A 16,839-nucleotide genomic window follows, 5' to 3' on the forward strand; every position below is an offset into this window, starting at 1 on the left:
TCTAGCCGAACAGGCGCCTCAAAAGATTCATATATTGTGGCACTGCCAACACATACAATCATATTGGATGGAGTTCCATCGCATGCTGCGGCCGGTGCTAGGGATTGATTTGCAGCCAGAGGCTTGTAGATGCATCTTAAATGGCTGGAAACCAACGGACCTAAACACTTACACAACACAATGGGAAACATTGGCATTTATGATAGCGAAGCGTAACGTTGGTCAACTATGGGGTGCCAGCCAACCGCCTCGGATTGGGAAGTGGACGGAGGATCTGGACTGGTGCATGTTCAGGGAGAAGTCAGTCTTTATTGCTAGGGGATGCCCGGGGAAATGGAATAGGGTATGGGAAGCTTGGAACCGTTACAGGGGAGACATCTGTACCCCACCAGACCTCTCAAGGGATGTTGAAGCGCTTGAGTCCCCTTGATGAACCTAATACAATAACTGTGTATCATTTTGAAATGTGTAAAAAGTTATTGAGGAACAATGGAGACACCTGCTTGTAACTACTTGATGCGTTTTGGACTAACTGTTTAATAAAAAGAAATAAAAAATAAAAAAACCTGTCACTACCCCTTATCTTCAGGGTTTACCCGGTGGTGAGGAACAGTGAAACTGGCCATTTGATGGTCCATTCTACAATCGACAGGAGGTCGAATCACCAGAACTCCAAGGGACGGTACTCTATCGGGCCATTAGAGAACTATCTTGGTGAAGGAACTGGAATAAGCACTGTACTCGAGATACTGAGGGTCAGCTCCCTGTAAATCAGGCAGGCGAACAAAGGGTTTGGCCGGTAGGGTACTCTGGGAAACATCCTTTACAACACATGCATTACTCTGCAAGCCATTACCCCGCATTTTTTACACCACAAAAACGTTTACAACGCACTGCTTCACACCGCAAACTGTTATGACACATTCCCCAAAGTAACGCCCCGTGGAGTTAGAATAATAATTGCGTTGAAATGGGAATGCGTTGTAATGGATTGCGTTGTAAAGCCCTGCTTTGTAAAAGTTTTTGCGGTGTAAAAATGCGGGGTAATGGCACGCGGAATAAAAGCATGCAGGATAAAGTGTCGTATTCGGGCACTCTACCTCTAAAACTCCAAATCAGGCCCTGAAGTACTCAATTAATATTTTCGGATAAAACTGCATGGGCCACCTTCAAAAACGAACATTCCTTAACCCAATTAGTAAATGACGCCAGTCTCTTCCATTTAGTTTATAAGTTCGAAATTAAAAAGACGTGTCCTTAAATAATAACTTCTCTTTGTATAAAGCACTGTTGACTTTTCCTTTTTTTATTTGGAGCATGCATGTGGTTGGCATACCTTCCCTCCTGCTAATCACCTTAAAATATGGGTAGAACACAAATTGCTGTCAACCACAGGCGGATTGGATTGCTTTAGCCGTTTACCGAAGCTGCGTAATGCTGCGGGTGAGGGATGGTGCCAAAAGGGGGCCATATATTATAGAGGCCATTTCAGAAGACACGGTCCCTCCGCATTTAGTTCTCTAATTAACTAAAAGTAACACATAAAGAACGCTTTATTGTCACCGATGTTATTGAAAGGGCGATGAATTGTGGCTGAATTAAGAGCTGGAACAACTTAAACACTAATTGCACCTGGGCTCCCTCCTATTTAGGGACGACTGCCATCTATTCAAGTAATGAAATTCGTGTACTTCTGTTTCTGTTTTATTTGGGGGCCGAGGGTTCAAATGACAGACACGACTAATTTGCTTTAAGGCTGACCCCAGAGACCTTTGTTTTCTCCTCCCATGGCGAGCTCACATCAGTTCAACAGCCTCCCCGTTTTGCCTGACCCTCAGCTGGCATGCCAGAGTATTTCTACTGGCTGGCTGCTTGATTTCTGCTAATTCCCATTTCCTTTTTAATCACTGGCTTTCGCGTGTCTTGCGAGCCAACCCATTTTCCTAATTGCGAGGTTCTTTTTTTACACATTAACCATGCCAGGTGTCACTGGATCTTGCCTGCTTGTGTGTTTGATTAATGATACTAATAGAAAAAAAATGTTTTTTAATTGTCTGCCATGTTTTTCTTTTTGTTGCCTTTTAATAGGGACTGCTTTCGAAATAGCATGCCATTTGCTTTTTCTGCTGGAATGCATTCATGAAAACGTAAAACAGTCTAAAAAAGCTACTGCTGCAGGTTGGCATTTCTGCAGACACATAATGCATGCCTGCTGAACATATAGCGATTCCAGACAGTTACTGGACAATGTCAATTGTGTTTTTAAAAAGGCCCACTTTCAATAAATAGATTCTGCAAGGCCACAAATGTAATTAAAAATTAGTTGGTTTTGGACTTAGTTTATGCTATGAGCAAGAAACTGCTTGAACCAGGCACTCTTGACTAATCCTCTTCTTCTGAAGTTAGCTACTTAGTACCACTCATATGCTGGAGTTATTAAGAAAATGTGACTTTCTAAATATTTATTTGAATGCTATACTCTTGACAATATAACGCAGATGTTGAAATGTGTTTAGGGCCTGCATATGATATTAGGCGATTATTTGGTGGGTTTGTTGTTTTCAAAAATCAATTTGTAAACTAAACCTGCTTTTACTAAGAATTTACTTGAGTAAGTCTCCGAAACACAAGAACCCAAGTTACTGAGATTAACATCAACTACATACTTGTCATATATAGTTATGCTAGAGTTGTGGGCTTTTCCTGGGCTGGCTCAGAGTAGTGATCACTCATCCAAATATAGCAAACACGCACTGCTTTGCAACACATTCAAGTAACGTCTTATAAATCTAAGGGCAAGTGCAAAACCTATTCTAGCACCCTCGGGAGTTTCTATAGAGAAGACACGTGTCAGGAAACATGGTAAATAATGCAAAGAAAAATAGTTTCAAAAGTTATACCAAAATAGCAATAATTTTCTAATCATATGGAAAAGTGCTAATTAGTGACACTTGGGGCTAGAGAACCAGCAATCGTGTTTTATTCATGAGTATCGTATACATCCACCATTCTTTCATCTGATTTAGATCACATTTGGGGTTGAAAACTTTTTTTTAATAGTGCAGTCTGATGGAACTAATAAATAAACTATGTAAATGATGGTTTATGTGAGTTATTCATGCCTTCATAAATCGTGTACTCAAATTTGACATTAACTATGGCTTCATCTCTCAGCAGTAAATCACAATTGTTGAAATGTTGACTCATTGCCATTAAGTTAAAAATTGAGGAAGGAGGACATAGCGGGTATCAAAGAGATAAAATGCTTGAAGGTTATTCTACATATTAGTAAATGGTCTAAAAGATCAAAAAACAAACATTTAAATTTCCAAATCAAGTCAGCAAAAGGTAGAACAGATTAGTTAAAGAAGTTAGGCAAAATTACCAATATCAACTTAAAGAATCCCTGTGAAAAATGTGAATTTTTAATGTTTTATGAGAAGAAAAGCCCAAGACAATAAGCTTTGCTGTAAGTAGTAATCGGACTCCATCTGTATTGTAAGAGATGGCATGCCCATGATGAATCTAACTGTTGGGCATCCATAAACCAAATTGGAAATGCTTTACTTGATGACCCAATAAAGTCAAAATTGTTTCTTGAGTGTAGGCCTAGAAAGGACCAGAGTACAATTCATTGCCATCTGCAGTAGGCTTCAATGTTTCTGAACTGCTAGTCTTGATCTTCAGTGTACGTACACTTTTGGACAAACCAAGGGACTTGCTGTGCTGTGCTGCGTGACAAAGAGAGGGCAGGAATGTGTCATATCTACCAAGATATGGAACATTCCTGGCCTCGTCCTGCGCTGGTGCACTTAGTACAGCCTAGCCCCAATACAGGCAACCTTGCACCATGGTGCAAGGGTGCTTGTGATACAGCCAGGATTGCTATTGTGCAGGAAGGTAAAAAGAGGAAATAACGAGGAAAAATAAACATATTTCTCCTAGTTACACCTCATCTGGGTAGGCGTAGCATTTTGACACATTTCCAGGTTTACTTATCTTAGTAAATCTGGGAATACACCAAACCCATGGGTGGCTGCATAGGGCACCCAAACTTGAAGGACGTGGCCCTTAGGGGCCACACGGGTTACTAACAACCACCTGCTATGCCTTTTCAAGAATGAAGAGTCGGTCAGACAGTAGAGAATACAAATAGTTAGTTTATTAGCAATACTCTGCAGAGGAGTCCATCAGGACCTGCACCCTAAGATGTTTGCCCAGGGACTGTCCCCCCAACAGCCTACAGTGGATAATCATTTCTCTCATGAAGCCCCCAACCACACCCACAATGGAAAAACACCGGCCTGGCCCGGACATGAACAAAGAGTCACAGTAGGATGAGCTAACAACTGGCAAATGGGTACATGTTATCAAGGCCTCAAGGCCATGGTGCTGGGTCTCAGCATCACCTAACGTGAGCAGAAACTGCAAATTCAGATAAGTATGGAAGGGCAGACTCGCCTATTCATTAGAAAGTCAGAAAACAGCCTTGAGCAGCAGAGAAAATAATAACGAGATGCAACATTCTGCTGAGGCAAGCAACATGAGCAATGAGGTCTAACTCAGGCCCAATCTAAGCAGCCTAATAGGGATTACGAAATGCAAAATAGAGTCACACTTGCCAATTGAAGCTTGCACATTACGGGGATAACTCAGTGGGTTGCATAACGTGAACACAAATGTCATCAATTTAGCCACGCAGTGCTAAAGTAATATAACATGAAATGAGTGCATTGCAGGATTGGCGATTTCAAACCTAACACACCCTACTTTTAGCAGAAGTCACTAAATGCTTTATTTGGCTATCCGGTAGGGTCTTTACAATTCAAAGGGGGGCAAATGCATGGGTACTCATGTGACTATCAGGTAACACATAAAGGAAAGCAACACATTTAATATGAAAAGACAACTAATACTCGAATGTTCCCTCATCGATGAGCATTAGAACCTGGATATACTGCATCATCATAGCAGAGGCTTTAGTATTACTTCCTGAGAACCTAGGAGTTGGGGTGAGTTTGCTTACACAATAAATGCAACATGCTGGAAGGTAATTAACACACAAACAACATGTAAATATGACACCTTCCATAGCTATTAGAACCATTACTATCTTCCAACCCCATGATGTCAAAAGACCCCAGAGACACCCTGAGAGGGACCATGAACCATTCTCCTGGTGGGTTTCTGAGGCAAGTCTGTGTAATTTCTGTATTACAGTGTATACAGTAGGGGCGCTATCAGGAATGAATACACAACAACTACTGCCGATGGCATGACAGGCTGCACCCCTATCAGCCAGAATGACATCTAAAACCATCCAATTTTTAAGAGCAACGATCCTTGTAGCCTGAAGTTCAACTGTAATATTGGTCAGTATACCTGCAGTAGTATTAATGACTCGCTCAACTACTCTGGCCAAGCGCCGAATATTACGGCTATTGAACATGGGACCCCAGAATGGCAGAATTCCTTTTATTATGTCAGTGAATTGCTGTAAAGAGGTATCTGTCTAATCAATATCGTCTGCATTGACTACTCTCTTAAACCGGGGCGCCAGGGCACTCCTGCTCTAAAGTATGGCACCATTTCGCACTCCTGATCAGCAATGCCGTCATTGACCCAGCGGTCATACAGGAGCGGGAGGGGTACCCGCTTCACATGAGAGGCATGAATCCAGCACTTTCTGCCGTCTACCTTAACTGCGGTGCAAGTGACGAGTAGAACGATGAGAGGTCCTTTCCACCTTGGTTCCTGGGGTGCCCCAGACATTAGCAGGGCGTACAGCAAACACTTCGTACATGGACAACCCTGTTCTAGAGTGCGCTGTTGCTCTGGTAGATAACTAGGCCAAGGGTAACGCATCTGGCCATCGCAATCCTGTGCTTTTTTGAATCTTTGCTAATTTCAGCTTGAGAGTACCATTGTACTTCTCAACTAGGCCTGCTGATTGGAGGTGGTTCGCTGCATGAAACTTCTGCTTAATATGCAAGCCTTTGCACACCAATTCAATGACCTTTGAATTGTAGTTACTTCTGTTGTCACTCCAAGTCACGCATGGCAATCCATAGTGTGGTTAGAACTCCTTTAAAAGTGCCTTCGCCATCGCCATAGCTGTATTCTCTTTATTGGGGTAAGCCTCAATCCAGTTACTGAATGCGCAAATAACTACCAGCACATACTTCAAGTTATTCACTTGTTCCATTTTGATTAAATCCATCTGGAGAACCTCAAATGGGAAGGAAGGCGGTGCAAGTTACCAGTGGGTGTAGAAGTACCTTTTCCAAGATTATGCTGCAAAGAAAATGATACAATGCTTCACTAAGTGTGTGGCTACCTTAGCAATATTATCATTCTACTATACTGGGTCTAGTAGCTTGCATATTCCTTTGGCACTGATATGCGCTGGGCCATGGGGCCATGGTGACAACAGGGAGCACGTAGGAATTAGGTAGTGACCATCGCTGTTTCACTGACAAGTCAGTCCAAGACCCATCCTCGTCCAAATGACCTGTTCTCTCCTCCCACATTGCCAATTCATCTAAAGTTGCCTCAGCCTGAATTTCCCTGACATTTTCCAATGTGTCTTCGAACATTCAAATGTCTGGGACTCACCTAGCAGGACCTGCCACAAACATCTTTTTCATCTTTGATCGAGCTGTCTCCTTAGCTGTCTGGTCTGCAAACGCATTTCCTCTCCCACCATCATCTGTGATGGATTTATGAGTGCTACATTTCACTATTGCTAACTTATCTGGAAGTGTCAATGCGGGCAGCAATCTGTATATCAATGGGTCATTCTGTATTTGCAGTCCGGGTGAAGTTAAGAACCCTCTCTCCGCCCAGAGGCGCCCAAAATATTGGGCCACCCCATAGGCGCACTAGCTGTTGTTGTAGATAGTAACAGCCAGTCCCTCACTCAACTCACAAGCCCTGAGGAGAGCAACCAACTCTGCAGCTTGGGCCGATTGGTATGGGATACGGGATGCCTCAACTAACGTTGTGATTGCATAGGCTGCAGTGGTGGTTCTATCTGCTAGCTTGAAACAAGAACCATTGACATATAGTTCCCCTTGGGGGGTCAGAGAGGGGAACATCAGTCAGGTCTACCCGTCCTTTTGCTTCTTCCTCAGTCCGAAATAAAAAATCATGGATATCATTGTCCTTTTCTTCCAAAGAGAGGGCAGTAATGTGGCTGAGTTCAGAGTGGCACATCGTTTCATGGTAATGTGCAGAGCAAACAAACTCAGCTCGTATCCAGTAAGACGTGCACTAGTATTGTGCTGTGTCTTTGTCTTGTTCAAAAGACACAGCACCTTACTAGTGCATGAGGGACCATTACTGTGAGATCAGTATCAAGGATGAGCCCTGCCGATTGTCCGATAGAAACTGCCACTGTCGCAGCAGCTCTCAGACAGCTCGGGAGCCCTCTGGCGACGTTATCAAGCATGGCACAGAAGTAGGCGCAGGGTCACTGCTTACCACCAAAACGCTGTGTTAGAACAGAAAGCGTACAACCGTCCGCCTCATGCCCATAGAGCACAAAAGACTTCTGGTAATTAGGAATACCAAGCACAGGAGCAGAGCAAAGTGCAACAATTAATTGCTCGAAAGCTTGCTGGCATGCAGGTGTCCAAGGCAGGGGTTCATGCACATCTTTGTTGGACAGGTAAAAAAGGGGTTTTGTTAGTAGGGAGTAGTTAAAGATCCAATGTCAACAATACAAAGTTATCTCAATAAACACGCGTACCTCGTGTTGGGTCTTAGGAACAAAAAACACACGAAGAGTGGAACAGGTCAGGATAATGGTGTGTGACTATAACAGTAACTAGGGTCCAGCCGGCTGCAAATGCGAACCAGTGCTTGCTGGGAAACAGAGAGAGCTAGTCTCAATCCCATCAGACCACCCCTTTGGTGGAATATACGTCATGTGGGAATTGCTGATCAATCCATCTCTTGGCTGGCCATATAGTGCCAGTTTTTGAAGTGGATGTCAGAAGACTAGTCAAAATGTTTGCCATACTGTGGACTGGATAGTGCGCAGTGCTCAAGTGAAAGTGATAAATAAAATGACTACACTGGCTCTGAAAGGGCATGTATATAACAGTCCGTGTGTCAGGGGATAAAAACGGCGCTAGGTAGAGTGACTACCCTCTGGCGCTAGTGAAATGTGGTCGACATGTTTCTGCCCAAGGGGGATTTCCCCGGCATTCTTCAGGACCTCGGAAAAGGATAGGCTACTGTCGCTGTGACTGGAACAGTCACAAGGGATGACAACTAGCAAAACAATAACTAGTGAAAGGATACATGTCTACCAAGAACATTCATGGTTAGACGTCCACTAAAGGGAGAGAAGCATTTCTTCTTCCTATCAATAAAGACAAAGACAATAAAGACAAACAAAACAGAAAAATGTTAGCCACTGGGTCTTAGGAAAATGCATATTAGTAATAGCAGCTATGCGTTCAGGTATTAGTCTGCGACCCTCCTTCGACAGTAGGTGACCTAAGTAGGTGACCTTCTGTCGACAATATTGAAGTTTCAAAAGTGACACCTTGTGTCCATGATGAGCCATATGCTACAATAATTTAACTGTAGCTTCTTTGCAACCATCCTTAGTGTATGAAGCCACAAGGAGGTCGTCAACATACTGCAACAGCACATTACCAGGGGGAAGCTCCTAGGAGTCCAATTGAGCCTTCAAAGCTTGGCTATAAATACTAGGACTTTCTGTAAAGCCTTGTGGAGCACAGAAGAATCTAAAGCTCCGACCGGCTATTCAAAATCGAACAGATATCGGCTATCCGCATGGATCGGTATGCTGAAGAAAGTGTTCTTTAAGTCAATCATGGAAAAGAATTTGACGAATGGGGAAATCATTGTCAGGATCATGGTAATGTCTTGGACCACAGGGTACTGGGGAACCACTATTTCATTGACCTGCCTGAGGTCTATCACAAAGTGCTAAATGTCAGGGTGGGCATCAGAAGAGCCCAAGGGTGTCTTTTTAATAATAGGAAGAATAGGGTTATTACATACATTCGCCACTGTCTCTTCAACCACACTAGACTTAATCAAATCCTGAATTATTTGTAACAAGGCCTGTTCTCCTGCTTGCGAGATCTTATACTGGGGAATACGTGGCAATTTGGCATTGACCTTCATCTGAATGGAGACCGGTGTGATCTGAAGCAACTACACATCTGTGTCCCCTGTAGCCCACAATGTGCATTGGACATCTTTGAACTCTGTAGGGAGGGGAGCATCTTTTGCGAAGCATTATTTTGCGTGGGCCACCTGCGGTCCAATAGTCATGTATACACCATCAGAACAACAAAATATTGTTGCATGTAATCTTTTTAACAAATCCAGTCCCAACAAATTCTCCACACATTTGGACGTCAATAAAAATGGTGAATCAACCTGGAACGGACCAATAGTCAAGGCAAGAGGTTTGGAAATGGGGCTAACAACCGGCGCACCTGAGAAATCCACCGAAACATTATTTTGGCCAGATAGAGCTGCCCGCAGAACCAGAGAAAGGGAAACAGAGCTATTCTTAGCCCCTGTATCAACTAGACATTTTTCTGTGGTGGCCTGTAAATCAGTAGTGACATAGGGTCAGTGCTGATATAGACACCGGTCCCTCGCCTGACCCTGGCTGTCCTAGCTGTCAGACAACCCAGTCACCTCGTCCATGTCATTGTCATCAAGTTAGTACTGTCGGCTCCAGGAGTAGTCAAGATTGTTCCCGCTCTGCCTATTGTACAATGTATCCTCTGACTGCATCCCCCCTCGACCTCCTCCTCCTCTTCCATGTCCTCAAAACCCTCGACCTCTCGAGGCCTCTCCTTTCTGCAACAACTCCGGACATTCATTCCGCCAATGTCCCTCCTTCTTACAATATGCACATTGGTTAGGCCCAAGAGGCGCACTAAAAGCACCACCCCTATTGGACCTAGGCAACCACTGAGCAGAACCCGAACCTCTGCCTCTTTACCTCGCAACCTGCTGCATCAACACCCTTGTATTCAAATCCTTTGACTTTTTCTCCATCTTCTCTTTGTCCTCATTCTCTCTATGCTCGTAGCACTGTGCCATACTCAAAATCATGGATGGGGATGATGTTGCCCAAGTACTTTCCGAAGCCTGCAATCTGGTTGCAATCTCGGGAAGCAAATTAGTGACAAATCTGTTAACAAACAAATGAACACCAGCCTCCTGTGACAGGTCCTGACCACTAAAATCTAGAAACACCCCTTCAAATCAAGTAAAGAAATCCGACACACTTTCAGCCTTCTTCTTGAGACACGCAGTCAACTTTTCTCAATCCACTCTTTTTGGCAGGAAGAGGAAGTGCATGTAAGTGATAATACGCCTAGCAAAGCTAGGAGCTCTGCTTTTGGCCAATCGCCAGGCTTAGGCTCCTAATCCCATGCCTTTAATACATCCTCCAACTCCAATACATGATCCTGCGTATGTACCTGCCTCCAAATGTCCACGGGTACCAGCAGACTAAAGAACAATTCAATATCAGCTAGCGTCATCACTGTGGAGGAGACCGCCTCCATCAGTTCCTTATAATATGCAGCTTTTCCTCAACACCCACAGCAGAACGCACCAACACTTTCTCCATGCGGTCTGGAGCTGCTGCCCAATTCGCTTCATGCATCCCACCCACAGATGTCTCAGCATCTGACAGTATTTGGGGGGTCACACTCAAGGGGAAAAGAGCGGATGCAGAGACAGGTACCATCATATAGGGAGACAGGGTTGTAGGGGTGAATGGGGCCATAGTAGTTGAAACGGAACTAGTAGACAGGATAGGAGAGCCAATGGCTCCCGTCCCTGTGGCTGGCATGGGTGGGGGAGAAGCGAGTGGGGCCGGGGCTGAAGCAGTAGTGCCAGAAACGGAAACACAGAGAGGGTGGCACTGGGGGCCGAAGACTGGGACATCAGGATTGTCGGGTATATCCGTTCAGGGGCATAAGGAGGTGGGGGGCGAGAATCCAAGAGCTCTTTTACAAAATCATCACCTTCCTCTCTAGTAACATAACATTTATCAGTCTGTAAACAGAACTTTCTATCTGCACATTCTATACCTTCTCTACCCTTTCCCTCTCAAAGGCCAGTGCTTTCTGTGTTACAGTTTGCATCTGTCTCCACCGGGCCTCTTTCTCTGCTCTCATACGGCACTGCTTTGCTTCTTTCTGCCACACTCTCAGAAAATCAAAAATCAACTGCCTGTTCTTTTTAGCGAACAATTTATCCTGCAAGAAATTCAATTTCTGTTCATCAAATGAGCCAGTAAGCAGCCACTGTAACTCAGCATTGTCCCTGGTATACTTACCCCACAACGTGCTAAACATAATAGGGCCAATACCTTGTTTGACGTTGAGGAACCCTCTGGAGGCGCTGGCTGACTCTCTTCCAATCGAGCATCAGTAGAACAGCGGCATCCAAAACTTCCGAACTTACTTAATCAAGGCATCTTAATATAAGACACAGATGCTGTCCCCAACGGACAAATACAACACCAACAAAAATAATAAAAGAAAATAAACAAGAGAACAATTGTCCAAGAATCAAAACAAATGGTCCGCAAACCGCTCACTGCAGTCCGGAGACTGTACCAAGTTCAAGAAGACAGGCTCTAGCCCCAGACCTTTTGCGAGAAAAAGAAACCAAATTACCAGCCGGTCTAGCATACTGTTCACAAACACTCTGTATCTTTCCAAAAGGGTCTGCAAGCCCATTAAGTTCAAACCAGAATAGACCAAGACACAGCTCGCTGGCTTGTGCGGTTCAAGCAAGACAGTCAAAAGACTATACCAAGACACAGCCCCATGGCTCGTGCCTGAATGGCGCATCGTTTTCATGAATGGTGCCATTTGCCCAAGAATCAAATCACTCACCTGGTGCACTCAGGTCGAGTCAAATTATTCTCCACTGCCTGCTCTTCGGACCAAACTGTCAGCTCCAAGGTTTCGCCTTCTCAGGACCCCAGCTGGTGACCACCAGAAGAGGAGTCAACCGATCAGACGGGTGGGGCAGCTGCGAGAATTAAGCTCAGTAGTTGTGGGGTACCCAGATCTGCCCGACCGAACAGACGCACCCGGACCCTGCAAATCACTTTACGGGGTCCCTGTTCTGGCACCAACTGAAGGACGTGGCCCTCAGGGGCCACGCGGGTTACTTACAAGCACCTGCTATGCATTCCGAAGAATGAAAAGTAGGTCGAACAGAAGAAAACACAAATAGTTGGTTTATTAGCAATGCTCTGCAGAGGAGTACATCATGACCTGCACCCTAAGATGTTTGCCGAAGGACTGGCCCCACAACAGCCTACAATGGATAATCATTCCTCTTGTGAAACCCCCAACCACAGCCACAATGGAAAAATACTGGCCTGGGTCGGACATGATCAAAGAGGCACAGTAGGATGAGCTAACACCTGCCAGATGGTACACGTTATCAAGGCCTCAAAGCCATGGTGCTGGGTCTCAGCATCTCCTAACGTGGGAGCAGAAACTACACATTCAGATAAGTATAGCAGGGCAGACTCACCTATTCATTAGCAAGTCAGAAAACAGCCTGGAGCAGCAGAGAAAATAATAACGAGAAGCAGCATTCTGCTGAGGCAAGCAACATGAGCAATGAGGCCTAACTCTGGCACAATCTAAGTACCCTAATAGAGATTATGAAATGCAAAATGGAGTCAAGCTTGCTAACTAAAGCTTGCACATTACGGGGATAACTCAGTGGGTTGCATAACATGAACACAAATGTTATCTATTTAGCCATACACTGCTAACCTAATATAACATGAAACGAGTGCATTGCAGGAATGGGGATTTCAAACCTAACACACTCCACCCATGAAATGGCTACCCAATGTATTCACAGAAGGCATTCAGTAGTAATAAAGTTAGTATACTACTACTAAATGCCCTCTGTGAATACCAAAAGTAGTAAGTTTAACAAAAAGTAGTAAATGTAACCAAAAGTAGTAAGTCCATTCTGTGAATACCAAAAGTAGTAAGTTTAGGATTTTGTCTCAGATTAGTTCTGTGACAACGTCTACCCAGGTTTGACTCAAGGTATTGTGAATCTCCCTATACTTAATTCTGTACTCCCAGTGGTGAGTCCAAAGCCGTCAATCAGGGTATCTTTTATGAGGTCATAAAACTCAAAGTCTGCTTTGTTCAGTGTCAGGAGTCCATCCCTATCCCTGCACTTCCCTGAGAATAAGTCCCAAAGTAGAGAGCACTAGAGTCTCTGGTGTAACCTCCTCATTTTTCATGCCCTCCCAAGGGCAGTAAATCATTTGATAGTGGTATCACCCTCAACATATTTAGGGACAATCCCTTTGGGAAATTTAGGGTCAAAGGTTTCCTCTCTCCCTATTTTTTGCGTTGATACCACTATTCGTGGGTGCAAGACCCTTATCAGCCCTTTCTTTTTCTATGGCCAAGATTCTGGCATAAAGGGCTACTTCTTTGGCTAGTCTCTGCAGATCTAGATATGGATCACCTAGTTCTCCTATGGGCCTGGCCTACCTCCAGGTATAGTTTTAGGAAAGAGGCAGTGGTGGCTGGCATCTACTGAGTGAGGAAGGGCAACAAAGAAAATTAAAAAAGAAATACAAAAAACACACTTACCTGATCCTGATGGGCGATGCCCTCCTCACTCTGGGCCCGATTCACAGAACTAACTTAAGACAAAATCCTAAACTTACTACCATTTTGGTATTCACAGAAGGCACTTACTCATTTGGGTATTTACAGAAGTTAGGAGTCCTAACTTTAGGACTCCTAAATGCCTTCTGTGAATACCGAAAGTCTTAAAGTTAGGATGTTTCTCAGTTTAGGAGTAGTAAAGTTAGGACCCCTAACTTTAGGACTCCTAAACATTCCTCGAACTCAGGGCACTTACTTGTTCCTCTTCTCCCTCTGTGTTGCTGAGAACAGAAGGTCTTGCTGGCTGGATGGACTGCTTCATAGCACGGTGACACGCTGTTATAGTGTAACCATGCGCTCTACAAATGGTTTTATTATTATTATTATTATTAAATGCCTTCTGTGAATACCAAAAGTCTTAAAGTTAGGATGTGTCTCGGTTTAGGAGTAGTAAAGTTAGGACTCCTAACTTTAGGCCTCCAAAATGCCTTCTGTGAATATGGAAAGTCTTAAAGTTGGGATTGTTCCCAGTTTAGGAGTAGTAAAGTTAGGACTCCAACTTTAGGACTCCTAAACTAAAAAAAATCCTAACTTTAAGACTTACGGTATTCACAGAAGGCATTTAGGAGTCCTAAAGTTAGGAGCCCTAACTTTACTACTCCTAAACTGAGTAAAATCCTAACTTTAAGAGTTCAGCTTTCACAAAAAGGCATTTAGGAGTCCTAAAGTAACTTCTGTGAATACCAAAATGAGTAAGTGCCTTCTGTGAATACCAAAATGGTAGTAAGTTTAGGATTTTGTCTTAAGTTAGTTCTGTGAATTGGGCCCTCTGACCTCTTCTGCAGAGACTGCAGTGCAGGCCCAGCAAAATTCCTCAACCAATCCTGGCCTGCTCATTTGCTGTTAACCACCATGCAAGCAGTGATTGGCGGGAGTAGCCTCTCTCGGTGCACTCGAGGGCACTGGATGTCTGCACTTGCTCTCAATCTAGCTGTCTTAAGACTGCTGGGTTGAAAGGTTTAAAGTGCGCATGTCTGGCTGACTGTTGCAAGATGGCAGGCTAAAAAGACATGTGCACTTTGAACAAGTTCAAAGGCAGCCCTCTGCCCACCACTCCTCCCTACTGTCACTCAATAGGCCTGCCCATTCCTGGCGCTCGGTTCGGAAAAGGAGGATGAAAAATAAAATGATAACAAATTACCATTTTATTTTTCATGTCTGGGGCTTTGAAGTGGCAATTAAGTGGGGCAACACTGCACCACTCCAACAGAGGAGCTGCCCCTAGGAAGAGGTTCCTAGTGTCTTGCTCTTGTTCTGGGGTATAAGAAGGGGAACTATCCCCAGAGTACTATTGTCAGTCTAATCTTCACTGACTAGGTCATCTCCAGTATTGTCAGTATTTCCTGCTATTGCCTGGTCTCTATCAAACACAGCAAGCAACTCCTGGAGTTGTGCTTCGGTTGGTTTAGACCCAGTTGCAATTTTGCAAGCCCTGCAGAGGTCCTTTAACTGATTCACACTAAGTTGCAGCTAAGGGGTCAGGTTGAGTTCCTCAACTCACTCCTCTGAGATTAACACGCTTAATGTAGTCAAGACTTTTTTAGAAAAAAATAAACAATTCTAAAATAGACTTTTAAGACCAAACTACTAGTAAGCTTTTTAAACCTCTAATACAATGGTCTGAGGAACTTAACACAAGGCTTTAGTAGTTCAGATTAGAAACGTTTGGAAAAAAATTGCAAGTCTAAAAATGTGTTAAAAAGGTTTTTGACTAAAGTTAATTGTGGGTTTCTTTGTGGAATCACCATTGCCCAGGTTTAATCAGCAAATGCAAAGTCTTGCACCCCATCACTGATCCGCCAATGTAGGAAGCTGGATTTTATGTATTGTACCAAAATGAGGTACACTATATGGAAAGTACAGACAACCCTTATTGGCTTAAAGAGCTTAGAATAATCTGAGCATTGAGCTTGTCTAAGCTCCTGCAGTCAACGGCAATGAGCACTGAGATTTGTCCATACAGGATTTTGCACAGTAGCGGAAGACCTTGTACAATATGTAAAGTTAAAATTGAGGTTTCGTGCTTTCCCTGGTCTTTGACAAGGCTCTACACTATGGCATTTCTGTGCATGGACAAAGGCCATGCAGAGTATTTTATGTTTATACTGGGGCTCAGCTGAAAACAGGTTCTGTGCTAACTTCCCACCACACATGGCCAACAGAAGTGCAAAGTGTATAAAGTTCAGCGAAGGGTTATGAGGATGTTCAGAAAAAAATGGCGCTCTACAGGTAGTGGTCAGGGGGTAATTTGTGAAGTTCAAGTGGTTGGTGCTCCTTGATCTCTATAACCCTTGTCTCAGAGAAAGGAAGGGGAGAGGATCTCAACCTTCTGTGTATATGAAAGCAATGTCAAGTGCACACAACCTGCACCAGTTTGTAATTTGAGTTTTGTAATCATTCAATGCAAAAGATAAGATCAAACTCCAATGTTTTTTCCTATTAGGTGTTTATTCATCCAGTGTGAGTATTTGTTTCACAAGAAGACCTGCCGACACGTGTTTCGTCAAAACCGGGGTGAACCCGTGACTCTTCAGGGCTGGGGAGATAAAGTAAATAATGAAACAATACTAATTGGGGGGGTTGATAAAGTGAGCAAATTATTGTGGTGGGGAAGTAGGTGGTAGGCCAGTGAAGGGTCGTGGAGGGCAGGGAAGATAGGCATGGGCCTGTCTAATAGACGTGGAGACCTAGAGAGGGTGTTGGGAAATGGACAGGGTGTGAGTTCGAAGATTGTAATAACACCCTGGTAGGAAAACAAGTGAATGGTGAGTGAAAAGGTGTGGTGGATGGGATGCAATATAGTAACATCAACAATGCAACAACGCAAGTGGAGGACCACATGGTGAGTGTCATGTGGGGAAAATTTGTGACAAGCTGATAATCACTGACAAGTAGAAATGCAAGGTACATTTGAATGTGTCCTGAGGAATGAAGGGGAGAGAGCATAAAAAATATACAAATCATGAAACATTGACATTGCTAGAATGTGAGTGGTATGTGGCATGCAGTGCCTCTACATGGTTGGTTTTCAAGATAGTGACCAACTGCAAATCACCGACAATATTAGTATGCACAGTACAGTCAAAATAATCATGTGGAG

The sequence above is a fragment of the Lissotriton vulgaris genome, chromosome 9 (genome assembly GCF_964263255.1).
Source record: "Lissotriton vulgaris chromosome 9, aLisVul1.2, whole genome shotgun sequence".
Classification (NCBI taxonomy): Eukaryota; Metazoa; Chordata; class Amphibia; order Caudata; family Salamandridae; genus Lissotriton; species Lissotriton vulgaris.